Below are 11,878 nucleotides of genomic sequence, written 5' to 3'. Positions count from 1 at the left end.
CTTCCTGAGGGCAACACCCTTTTCATGTTTATTGTTTATTGTATATTAATTTTTATGGATCAGAACAGTGATTTCTTTGATATAGAGAATGTACTTGTGGTGATAAAAAAAAGTTTAAGAGACATAACTTATTGCTAAGTAGTCATTTTATTAATACTACTACCATTTTATTAACAAAAGAGGTCAATGGCACTCTCCAATGCCAAAGACCCCTCATGGCAGTGGACTTAGTTTATATGTCTTTGGAAGAGTGGGTATTCCTGAAGGTTTCAATCAACTCTGGTTAACAATTAATGAGAGAATGACTATTGCAACTATTAATGCACTATTCCAATTATTAATTAGCCTCTCCAAGGAGAGGCTAAGAGAATAACATCATGTAACATCATGTCACTCTTGGACAAAAAGATTATTTCTATACTCAGACCACTTCTACTTTTGAGAATCTAATAAAAGAATTTATCCCTATCCAAATCTGAATAGAACACAATGGCCTTATCCACCTTAGATTAAATCACTTGTAAGGCTAGGTGGGATCTGAGTAAAACTGAGGAAAGTTAATTCAATCTTATTATCAGTAATATACTTCGAGATTGAACTTTGAAATGAGGACTATATAAATGGGAAGAATTCTGGATTTCCCCCAAATCATTAGTTATTAATAATCATTTCTCTTATACTTTGCCAAAGCATATCAGAACTTGATCTGATACTTAAAGTCTTAGAGAATTACCTATGGCACAAAGAAGGCAAATGAGTGATCAAAGATCCCCCAGTGTCAGAGAAAGCAGTTGAATGAATACAAGGTTTTTCTATCACTATATGATACTATGATAGAAACTTTGCACATGATAAAAGTTTAATATCTATTTTCTGAGGAAATGCAATTCTACTGAAAAGAAAATACATGATCAAGGTCTTAGTAAAAATACTCTTGTGGTAGCTGTGATAGTTGGAGAAAAAAAAGATCTGAAACTGAATTTTCACATCCTCATTTCAAGTAGAGGCAGTCTATGACATTTGTTCTGAGGAATTGCTTTCAAGTGTCCTAAGGACTCAGGGAGAGAGCAAAGTTTTGAAGAAAGAGTAATAATGGTGTGATAGGAGCAATAGTCTAAGTATTCCTCCATGCAAGTTGGGCTAGTTTTTTTTTTTTTTTTTTCCTTAAAAAGTATTGTGACTATTCTTGAAATTTGATTGGCTCAGAGGACTATGAGCTCAGACAGTACATATAACTTTCAGGTCACCTGGACAGTGACCTGAAGAAAAAAAAAAAAAAAAAAAAACAACGTATGGGAGCTTCAGCTGATGGAAAAGAATGGGCAACTCAGAGCCAGGGGAATTTCATTCAGGGGAATCAACTTACTACATATCCTTATAGAATGAAAAATTTTCCCCTGCTACAACTAAACAAATCTCTTTTTGTTAATTGTTGAACATCCTACAAATGACTCTACTTTGCTACAATATCAAAACTAAACTACCAAGAGCCTGGCTAGAGTCAAGGCAATCCAGAACAGATGGGAAAATTTTTTATCTCTTTATCTGTTTGGCTTTCATTTGTCCATTGTTATTGGACTGATTCTTTGCATGTTGTTTGAAACACATAATTCTCTGACTGACTGGATAGAAAAACTTTTATCAGCTAGTCATTGGACAGTTCTTTAAGGCTCACTTGCAAAGCTGCAAATTATGAAATATAAAATATCAATATGGATTTATTTATAATAATTAACTGAGGACAAGTTCTGACAATTGTCTAAAATGAAGTTTAATATCTATTTTCTGAGGAAATGCAATTCTACTGAAGGGAAAATACATGACCAAGACCTTAGAAAAAAAATAAACTTTTTTTATATTTACATAGCTAAATGGCACAAGGATTGAGTACTGGATCCAGAGTGAGTGAGATTGAGTTCAAATATGAATTCAAATATCTACTAGCCATATGACACTGGGAAAGTTATTTGATTTCTGTCTGCCTCATTTTCCTCCCCTGTAAAATGAAAATGATGATAATACTTCCCTCCCTATGTTATTGTAAGGACAAAATGAAATAATATTTACAAAGCATTTTGCAAATCTTTAACAACTATATAAATCCAAACTCTTATTATGAACTATTATAATTAATCCTTATGACAATCTTATGAATCCCATAGATCTATTCCTGAAATAAATTTTTATATGCATAAAGCATACATAGGATTACAAAAGAAACCAATTATATAAAAATACTTATCAACATATGTATTTAAAATAAGTTTACAGACCTCAGGTTAAGAACCCCAAATCTGAAGGGATATGAGGAAAGCTCCAGGAAAATATTAGGATATAATACTGTTTCACACAAAACAATGCTAGATAAATTCTTCAATAGGGCTTTTAGATCATCTAACTTGGTAGTGTTTGTTGGGAACAAGTCAACCAGTCAGTAATTTTTCATTGGTTAGTTCCAGTGTCTAGAGCTCTGTACTGGAGCTTATTGATATTAAGAGTAGTTATGCCTTCAGGGAGCTTCTACACTAACAGGAGAGGTAGAGAGTAAGCAGCTGTTCTCATAAGAGGAGGACGACTTCATTGAGATTTGAAACATGCAACAAAGTGACCTAGCATTACTCATCAGTGATTGGGACATCATAGACTCTTGAGAAGTAATTTGAATTGAAGCAGAAATAAGGAAAACACATGATGGCATTAATATTGCTGAGGAGTCACCACTTGAAGCTCCATACAATGGAATGAATTTGTCATAGAAGAGATAGGTGCCAAGATAACTCATAAGTTAACATGCTTTATAAACAAGGCAGAAGCAGGCGTGATTCCTGGATATGCATTGGGATAAGAGGCAAATTAGAATAGACAGGTTATTCAAGTTTCAACTTGTGCAATTGCCAACAAAAGCCTGATTCACTGAGATACCAGGTTGGAGAAAGAAGAGAAAAAGAAGATAGAGAATAAAAAGAAGAAAGATGGGAGCAGCTTCTTTCCTAATAAAACAATCTACATCTTTGGCTTGTGAATAGGATAAAGATGTTTTCTTGAAAAGAGATTTTATTCAGTATCATGAATGAAATTGAATGTTGAAACAGCAACTAGGGGTTTAGTGTTTGAGATCATGAGATTAAATATGGAAACAAATCAGGAGACTATTAAGTGATGTGAGAAAGGAGATGAATAGTTTCTGATTTTGTGAGACAATGGGGTTTAAGTGACTTGCCCAGGGTCTCACAGTTAATTAAGTGTTAGGTATCTGAGGCCATATTTGAACTCAGGTCCTCCTTATGCCAGAGAAGGTGCTCTATCCACTGTGCTATCTAGTTGCCCCCAGGTTTCTTAGTCCCTCTATATAAATGCAACATGATTAGCTGCTTCTAAGGAGAAAGTTCAAAGGATCATTGAATTTGGAGATGGAGCCTCTTATAAAACATTAGTTACACCTATGGTTTACTATAGCTGAAGAGACTGCCCCCAGGGAGTCTAAAGTCGTACAATGAATGAATAGAGGAATAAGAATTTGAAACCAGGAATTTGGGCTATAAATGAAATGTGATTTCCACTGTTATACTCCCTAACAGGCAACAAAAATAGAATTTATTCTCAAGGAATCCAAGTCCTGGAGTGATGGGAGTGAAGGTAGCTGAGTTTGTATATGTAATATTAAAAAAGATAAGAAATGGTCTGGTCTTCAGGATAATTCTCTCTCTCCTCCCCCCCACTCCCCCCTGAGGCTGGGGTTACACAGCTAGGAAGTATTAAGTGTCTGAGATCAGATTTGAACTTGGGCCTCCTGAATTCAGGGCTGGTGCTCTATCCAGTGCACCACCCATTCACCTAGCTGCCCCTATTCAGGATAATTCTCAATACTGCTGGGATGTCTTTTATTTTGGGAGAAAACCAAGTCAGTAGCATTAAGCTATAATCCTATTGATTTAGCCATGATATCTGTTTCATCTTGTTCTAAATAGCTACATTTCCCAAGTCTTGGCTTACAGGTATCTCCTTCAAGTTTCTAAATGTCACTTACTCCTTTTTCCTTTCTGGCATTACCCAAACTCCAAGAACCCTACACAGAGTACAAACACAACGGTTTAATTCACCTCCCCCTTCCTCCAACTATTGTACCCAAACCTCTTATGTAATTTAAATTGCTATGTTAAATTAATTTAATTTATTGTGAAACACTAAAGGGTCAATATATTGGAGGTTGGGATTGAATGTAGAAATGTATTACACTAAAAAAAGAAAACTTTAACAATTTGACAGCTTACCAAGAGTTTAAGATTTATCCTGGTTTTTAATACCACCCAGAAAACATTCATTTAATTCGATATTTCCTGTTTAATTTCCTTCTGCCAATCTTGTTCTTAGAATCTATCGATCCAGTTCTGGTTCAAATGTCATACTTTTGCTGAAATGGAGACATTGTTCTCAACTCTGCATTAGGTAATTATCTAGTGAATTAGGATAAGTTTGGCTACATAAGTCTGTTCCATGTAAAATCTTTTAACATCATTTTTTCTGGGATATTTTACAGTAATCCCTTTGATAAAGCCTTGGAACATGTTTCCTTCCCCCTTTCCTTAAACTCTTAGAAAATTTTATTGCCATTTGATTTGCATAAGTTGGGTAAAAATAGTGCTTATCTTCAAGAATCTTACATTCTGATGGAGAGACAATATGAAAATAATTATGTACATAGGAGAAACAAATAGGGTAGATGATTTGGGCATGTCCTCAACCCTTATCTATAAGCCTACATACTATGAACCCTGTAAGCACCTTACTCTAGTCTATGGTATTATTCTACCCCAGGCCTGACTCTTCCCTTGAGACAAATTATTTTTCAACAATTTCATCCTAGATAATCACCATAACTTTTTGGCTCAACCTGCACTAGGTCCTTTTTAGTCTGGACCAGGACATCTTAACTTTCTAAAGTAGCCAACAATGGAATTGTTAGACAAAGAATATGATCATTGTTAACTTTTTTGCAAAGAGTACTACCTATTCAAAGATTCTTTTTTTAAAATTTTATAAAAGATCTCATTTAATTGCTTTAGCTTACTCCAAACACCAGTGTAGTTTAGTATAGTGTTATACATTTTCAAATGGCCAGCATGTCTTTAAAAAGTTTTGTGGTGAGGTTTTTATGGGGGGAGACAATAACTATGGGTTTTGGCAGTGACATTTCACAGTCTGGACTTAAACTAAATGATGATTTCTCATTCTTGAAGTGCTCTCACAAAGACAAAACTAACTTTGATAAAAGGCCACATATTTGAATATACTTGTAATTGCTTTTAAACACAAAGTAATATACATAGAAATTTATTTTCCAGTTGAAATAAGAGAGCTTTGAAGATTTTGGCACTTTGATCATAACTTACACTGGGGTTTCCAGATATTATCAACATGTTAATAATGTTAGGCTCTTTATACAAATTACCTACAGCCCCGTAATGAGGTGAGGTAGCTCAAACCAGTCCTATTTACACGCAATCCATTGTGACCTAACATCCCAGTCTCACAGATCTGTAGTGCTATTACAAAGGTCTGAGTTTATCTTTCACTCATGGGAGAGTAAAGTTTTAGTAGCTTTTCCCCCTGCCACCCAAAAAGCACTTTGGCAGGAGCTGCCAAGTAACAGCTAAGAGAACCTGTGAAGAAAAATAGCAGACTTGCATGTCTGACTTCCTTTTTGCCCTTTCCCACATACCCTACTCTGAAACAAAACCAATTTCTGAGCCTTCAGCTACTGGAACCGACTATTCTTTTAAAATCCCTTCAATTAGAGGGAATAACATTACTTTCTTTACTAATTAGTTTCTCCAGCCCAGAAGAATGTAAATTCCCTACAGCTCCCAGAAGACCAAATGCTTGCTAAAATCCTAACAGTTTCACAGAGCAGTAGTCCTTGCACCAACAAAGGCAGATTTTTTTGTTCCCTCTAATAATATCTAGAGGTGAGCTCCAGTGGACAAACTATTGCACAGCAAGTAAACTCCCACTTAAAATAGATGAAAATTTAGAGTATCAAAACTCTTCCTAATCTATTCCCTTCAGGCAAGAGTTGGGATCCTTCACCCATAGGGCGAAGCCACCTTTAATAATGCATTTTATATTAGAAATAAGTGAGGCTTCTATTGTCAAAAACAGTTAGAAGCCCTAGGGAATATCCATTTATCTTTCTTAGCACCCAGCAAGAATCTAGGTCTTTCCCAAACCTCTTTTTTTTCAGATGGGAAAAAAATGAGGAAAGGGGCTACCCCAAACCCAGGGACTTAGACTCAGTGCACAAATGATCAAAACTCTCACATCAAAGTTTTACCAACCATTGTGTCTTTCAACCTGGGAAATCTCAGAGATCCAGGGGAGGAGGAGAGGAAGGATAAAACCTGGAGGAAGATGAATGAATGATGAAGGGGCTTGCCTAGGCCATATCATCATCATTAGAACCATTGAGCTCAATGAGAAGATACCACTTTAGGAAGAGGTAGGGCTTTGACCTTGACATCCACAGGCCAAAGTCAGAGCTGTTGGCTGATGTACACATGGCACAGATGTTTAAGGGATGGGGGGGGGGGGAGTACTCTAATTGCTTTAAGAAAGCAAAAAGGGCTTTGATTTTTTTCAGCCAGCAGGATTGACCTCAAACTTCCTAGGCAGCTGGATTCTCTGGGAACTAGCTACCATGATGCACCAACAGCTCTACCATGTCAGGTTGGTAGCAGAGGACAGCGATGTGTAGAGCAGTGTAGTAAGTGACAGGATCTTAAAGCTGAGGGCAACAGGGTGTTAGCTGCATGTGTCAGCCTCTGCCATCTTCAGCAAGGAATAGCTCTACTTGCTGCCTAGTTGCCCCCAGCAAGCAATAACTTATCAGGGAAAAAAGTTAGTTTTTCATTGAAGATGAAGTTTTCTGGGACTCCATTACTATTTTCCTAGATTACCTAGCTCTGGAGCTGCAGCTCCATACAGCATTTCCCAAGAAACCCCTGCCACTGACCATATTCCAGTCTTGACTCTCTATTGTTTTGTAAGCCTTAGCAAAAACATTTCCACATTCCTTTTCCTCTTTCCTCCCAATGAAAAAGAGACATCATAGGGAAACAAATGTCAGGATATTTCTCTAACTTGCCTCCCTCTCTGTCCACACTTGAACTCTATTTTCTTCTTATCCAAAAATATGAAGATAGCAACAGATCTGCAACAGGTAGCAGAGTGGAAGTTTGTGGGTTCCAGTTGTCCATTTCAAAATTAATTTGTTGCTACAGAAAGTAAATTCTTGTTCTATAAATACATATGAACATAGAAAATGGATTTATTCTTTAAAAAGATGTTTGGAGGCAAAACAATTAAAATCAAACTTCATTTTAGTGTCTAATTCACATATGATGGTCATCAAGGGAGCCACCTCCTTCTTTTTAAAGAAAATAAATGAGAATAAATGGATAAAGGGAGAATTCTGATGGAAACATAGGGAGTAGCTGAAAATTGAGAATATTTTGCTGAAATTTATTTAAAGGTAAATAGTGCAAAGCTAGTTGAGTTGGTTTTATGTTTATTTTATAATGAATAATTTAACATTTAATTATAAAAATTGGACATATTTTTTTCCTTGTTCTCATCTATTCCCACTTCAGGAGGATGAGTTGGCCTTATTTGTGTCATATCCAGAAGAGGTAGATTCTAAGGCCACACCTTTATTTTGTTTTGTTTCATAATAATAGCAAACAACAATACCTGAACCTATTTTATAATCAAAACAGTCTCAGGAATTGGGCAAAGTAATTTTACCACAGATTCTGATAAGTCTTTTGATCCAGGATTTCTTTATTAAAAAAAAAAGTTATTTAGTACTATCCTGGGTAGAAAACCTAAAAAAAAAGTCTTTTGATCCAGATCTATTATTTTATCTGTGTAAGAGACTGCATGGTTACATAGTTATTTCAATTGTAAAAGAAGATACCAAGCAGGGAAATGATGCACCACTGGCATTTGGGGAGATAATTTAGGATCTCTGGTCATACAGTGCCTACTTTATGGCCATCTCAGGCCTATTTCTTTTGCCCTCTTATCCTATCCCCATCCCACCCAGCACATATATACACCTTTGGTTTGCATTGCTGGATTTTATTCAGATGAAGAAAAACATCTAGCTCAAACATCAGGAAGTCCAGTTTCTTTCTTTCTTTCTTTCTTTTTTTAATTTAATGTTTTATTTTCTTCCAATTACATATAAAAACAATTTTTAACATTTGTTTCTAAAATAATATATTCAATATATTTTGAAATCCCCACTATCTTTTCTTGTCCTACCTCCCACTTATTGAGAAGACTAGTAATTTTATATGTTAAATATGAGCAGTCATGGAAAAAATATTTTCTTTTTAGTCATGTTGTGACGTAAGACACAGACCAAAAAGAAAGAAAGAATAAAGAAAAGAAAAGAAGAGTATGCTTTAATTTGCATTTAGACTCCAACAATTCTTTCTCTGGAGATGGATTGCATTTTTTTTTCATCTCAGCTCTTTTAACACTGTCTTGCATCATTGTATTGCTAAGAATAGCTGAATCATTCACAGTTGTCATCATACAATATTGCTATTACTCTATATACAATGTTCTCCTGGATTTGCTCATTTCACTGTGCATCAAAGGTTTTTCCAGATTTTTCTGAGACCATCTTGCTTCTCATTTCTTACAGCACAACAATATTCCATCAAAATCATATACAACAAGTTGTTCAGCCATTCCCCAATTGATGAATGTCCTTCAATTTCCAATTTTTTGCCATCTCTATAAGAGCTGTGATATTTTTGTCCATATAGGTCCTTTTTCTTTTTTATCTCTTTGGGATATAGATCTAGTAGTGGGATTGTTTGTTAAAGCGTATGCATAGTTTTATAAACCTTTAGGTAATTCCAAATTATTCTATAGAATAGTTGAGTCAGTATATGCTTCATCAACAATGTATTAGTTTCCCAATTTTCTTATATCTTTTCCAACATTTGTCATCTTCCCTTTTCTGTCATGTTAAACAATCTTCTAGGTGTGGGGTGGTATCTCAGAATTATTTTAATTTTCATTTTTCTAATCAATAGTGATTTAGAGCATTTTTATATAATTATAGCTTTGATTACTTTGAAAATGCCTATTCATATCCTGTGACCAGTTATTGAGAAGTGGCTCTTATTACTATGAATTTGACTCAGTTCTCTATATATTTGAGAAATGAGGTCTTAGAGAAACTTGCTGTAATTTTTTCACAGTTATAATTACTATATATTTCTTTCCATCTTCTCTTTTTATCTTTCTCTTCTTTTATTCTGTTCTCAAAAGTGTTTTGCTTCTGACTTTTCCTCCCCTAATTTTCTCTCCCTTCTATAACCCCAGGAGCCTTCTCTTATCCCCTTTCCTTCCTATTTTCTATAACCAATTGATTGTGGTTATTCCCTCATTAAGCCAATTCCTTTGAAATTAAGGTTCACTTGCTCACCTCTACATCCCCTATTTTTCTCTCTCTTGTAAAAGCTCTTTTGCACCTCTTTTATATCTGATAATTTATACCATTCTACCACTTTCTTTCCCCTTCTCCCAGTGCCCCTCTTTTTCTCACCCCTTAACTTTATATTTTGGATAATTATTCCATCATATTTAGTGCACATTTGTGCTTTCTGTCCAACTGTCTTATATTCTTTCTTTTGCACAAATAATGAGAAAGTTTTAAAGAGTTACAAATATTATCTTCCCATGTAGGAATGGAAACAGTCTAACTTTATTGAATACTTTTGATTTTTCTTTCATATTTATTTTTTTTTTTTTTTTGCTTCTCGAGTCTTATGCTTGAAAGTCAAGTTTTCTGTTCAGCTCTAGTCTTTCCATCAGGAATGCTTGAAGAGCTTCAACTTCATTGAATATGTATAACCTATCCCCCCCCACCCTGAAGAATTATATTCAGTTTTGTTGGGTAAGTGATTCTTGATTATAATCCTAACTGTTTTTCCTTCTGGAATATCACATTTCAAGCCCTTCAATCCTTTAATGTAGAAGCTACAAAATTTTGTGCTATTCTGACTGTGGGTTTTTTCTTTTTGGTTGCTTGCTGCTTGCAATATTTTTTCATATCCCTATGAGTGCTAGAATTGAGCGTCCTGAAAATTTTTATTTAGGGATCTCTTTCAGAAGGTGATGAGTGAATTCTTTCATTTTCTATTTTGCCCTCTAGTTCTAGGAGATCAGAATAGCTTCCAGACAGTTCAATAATTCTTAAATTGTCTCTCTTGATCTATTTTGCTGGCCAGTTGTTTTTCCAATGAGATATTTCATATTTTTATTCTATTTTGTAGTTCTGTTGATTTGATTTTATTGTTTCTAGATGTCTCAAAGTCATTAGCTTCCACTTGCCCAATTCTAATTTTTAATGAATTATTTTCTTCAAGAGCTTTTGTATCTCTTGTTCCATTTGGCCAATTCTGCTTTTTAAAGAGTTCTCTTCAGTGAATTTTTCTATATCCTTTTCTATTTTGACCAATTGTGCTTTCTCAAGGTATTCTTCTCTTCATTGGATTTTTGTGCCTCTTTTACCATTTTTGCTCAATATTGTGTGTGTGTGTGTGCCTTTTTTTTTTTTTTTTTTTTTTTTTTTTACCAAGCTGTTGACACTCTTTTCATGATTTTCTTGCATCATGCCTCTCAATTTTTCCTTGGCATCTCTTATTTGCTTTTAAAAAATACTTTTTGAGTTTTTCCTGATCTGAGACCAATTCATATTTTTCCTTGAAACTTTGACTTTGTTGTCTTCTGAGTCTTCTGTTTTGATCTTCCTGTTCCCCATAGTAAATTTCTATAGTTAGGATCTTTTCCTGTTGTTTGCTCATTTTTTCTAGCCTATTTCTTGACTTTTAACTCTATGCTAAAGAGAGACTGTGCTTCCAGAGTAGAAGGAGAACTGTCCCAAGTTTAACTATTTTTGCAGCCATTTTCTTTCTTCTTCTTCTTCTTCTTCTTCTTCTTCTTCTTCTTCTTCTTCTTCTTCTTCTTCTTCTTCTTCTTCTTCTTCTTCTTCTTCTTCTTCTTCTTCTTCTTCTTCTTCTTCTTCTTCTTCTTCTTCTTCTTCTTCTTCTTCTTCTTCTTCTTCTTCTTCTTCTTCTTCTTCTTCTTCTTCTTTTCCTGAGGCTGGGGTTAAGTGACTTGCCCAGGGTCACACAGCTAGGAAGTATTAAGTGTCTGAGACCAGATTTGAAATCGGGTCCTCCTGAATTCAGGGCTGGTGCTCTATCCCCTGAGCCACCTAGCTGCCCCCTGCAGTTATTTTCAAAGATAATTCTAAGAACCTGAAAGTTTTTGATTCTAGGGACAAATGTGATTTAAGGAGAGCTGTGTTTACTACTCTCCTAGCCTGTGTTCTGGTCCATAAGTGACCCTCAGCACTTTTTCCCACTCTGGAACTGTGACCAGGATCCAAATCTTTTGTGGCCACAAGTTCTGATATTCTAGTGGACCTCCTCATCTTGGGACTATGACCCAGCTTTAAGCATGGGAAATGCAACAGAGTTCTGTCCCTGATGCCAGCAAAGGGATTCCTGTAATTTCTTTTTGACCAGTGTTCTGATCCCTCTTTACTAACCAGGCTGAATAGTCTGGAAACTACCAGTGATGTTACTAATTCAGTCACCTTCAGAGCCTGCTCCAGGTTTGCTGGAGTTTGACTTACACTGGTGCTCCACTCCCACCTAGTGCAACAAATCTTTCCTGCTCAGTGTTTATTATACTGAACCAGAAAATCATTTCACCCTATCCTTTAATGGGTTCTGTCACTCCATAATTTATTTTGAGGCATAGTTTAAAAGTTGTTTGTAGGGGTTGGAGGAAA

This window comes from Sminthopsis crassicaudata, chromosome 2, assembly GCF_048593235.1.
Source record: "Sminthopsis crassicaudata isolate SCR6 chromosome 2, ASM4859323v1, whole genome shotgun sequence".
Taxonomy (NCBI): Eukaryota; Metazoa; Chordata; class Mammalia; order Dasyuromorphia; family Dasyuridae; genus Sminthopsis; species Sminthopsis crassicaudata.
Note: the sequence above shows the minus strand (reverse complement) of the source record.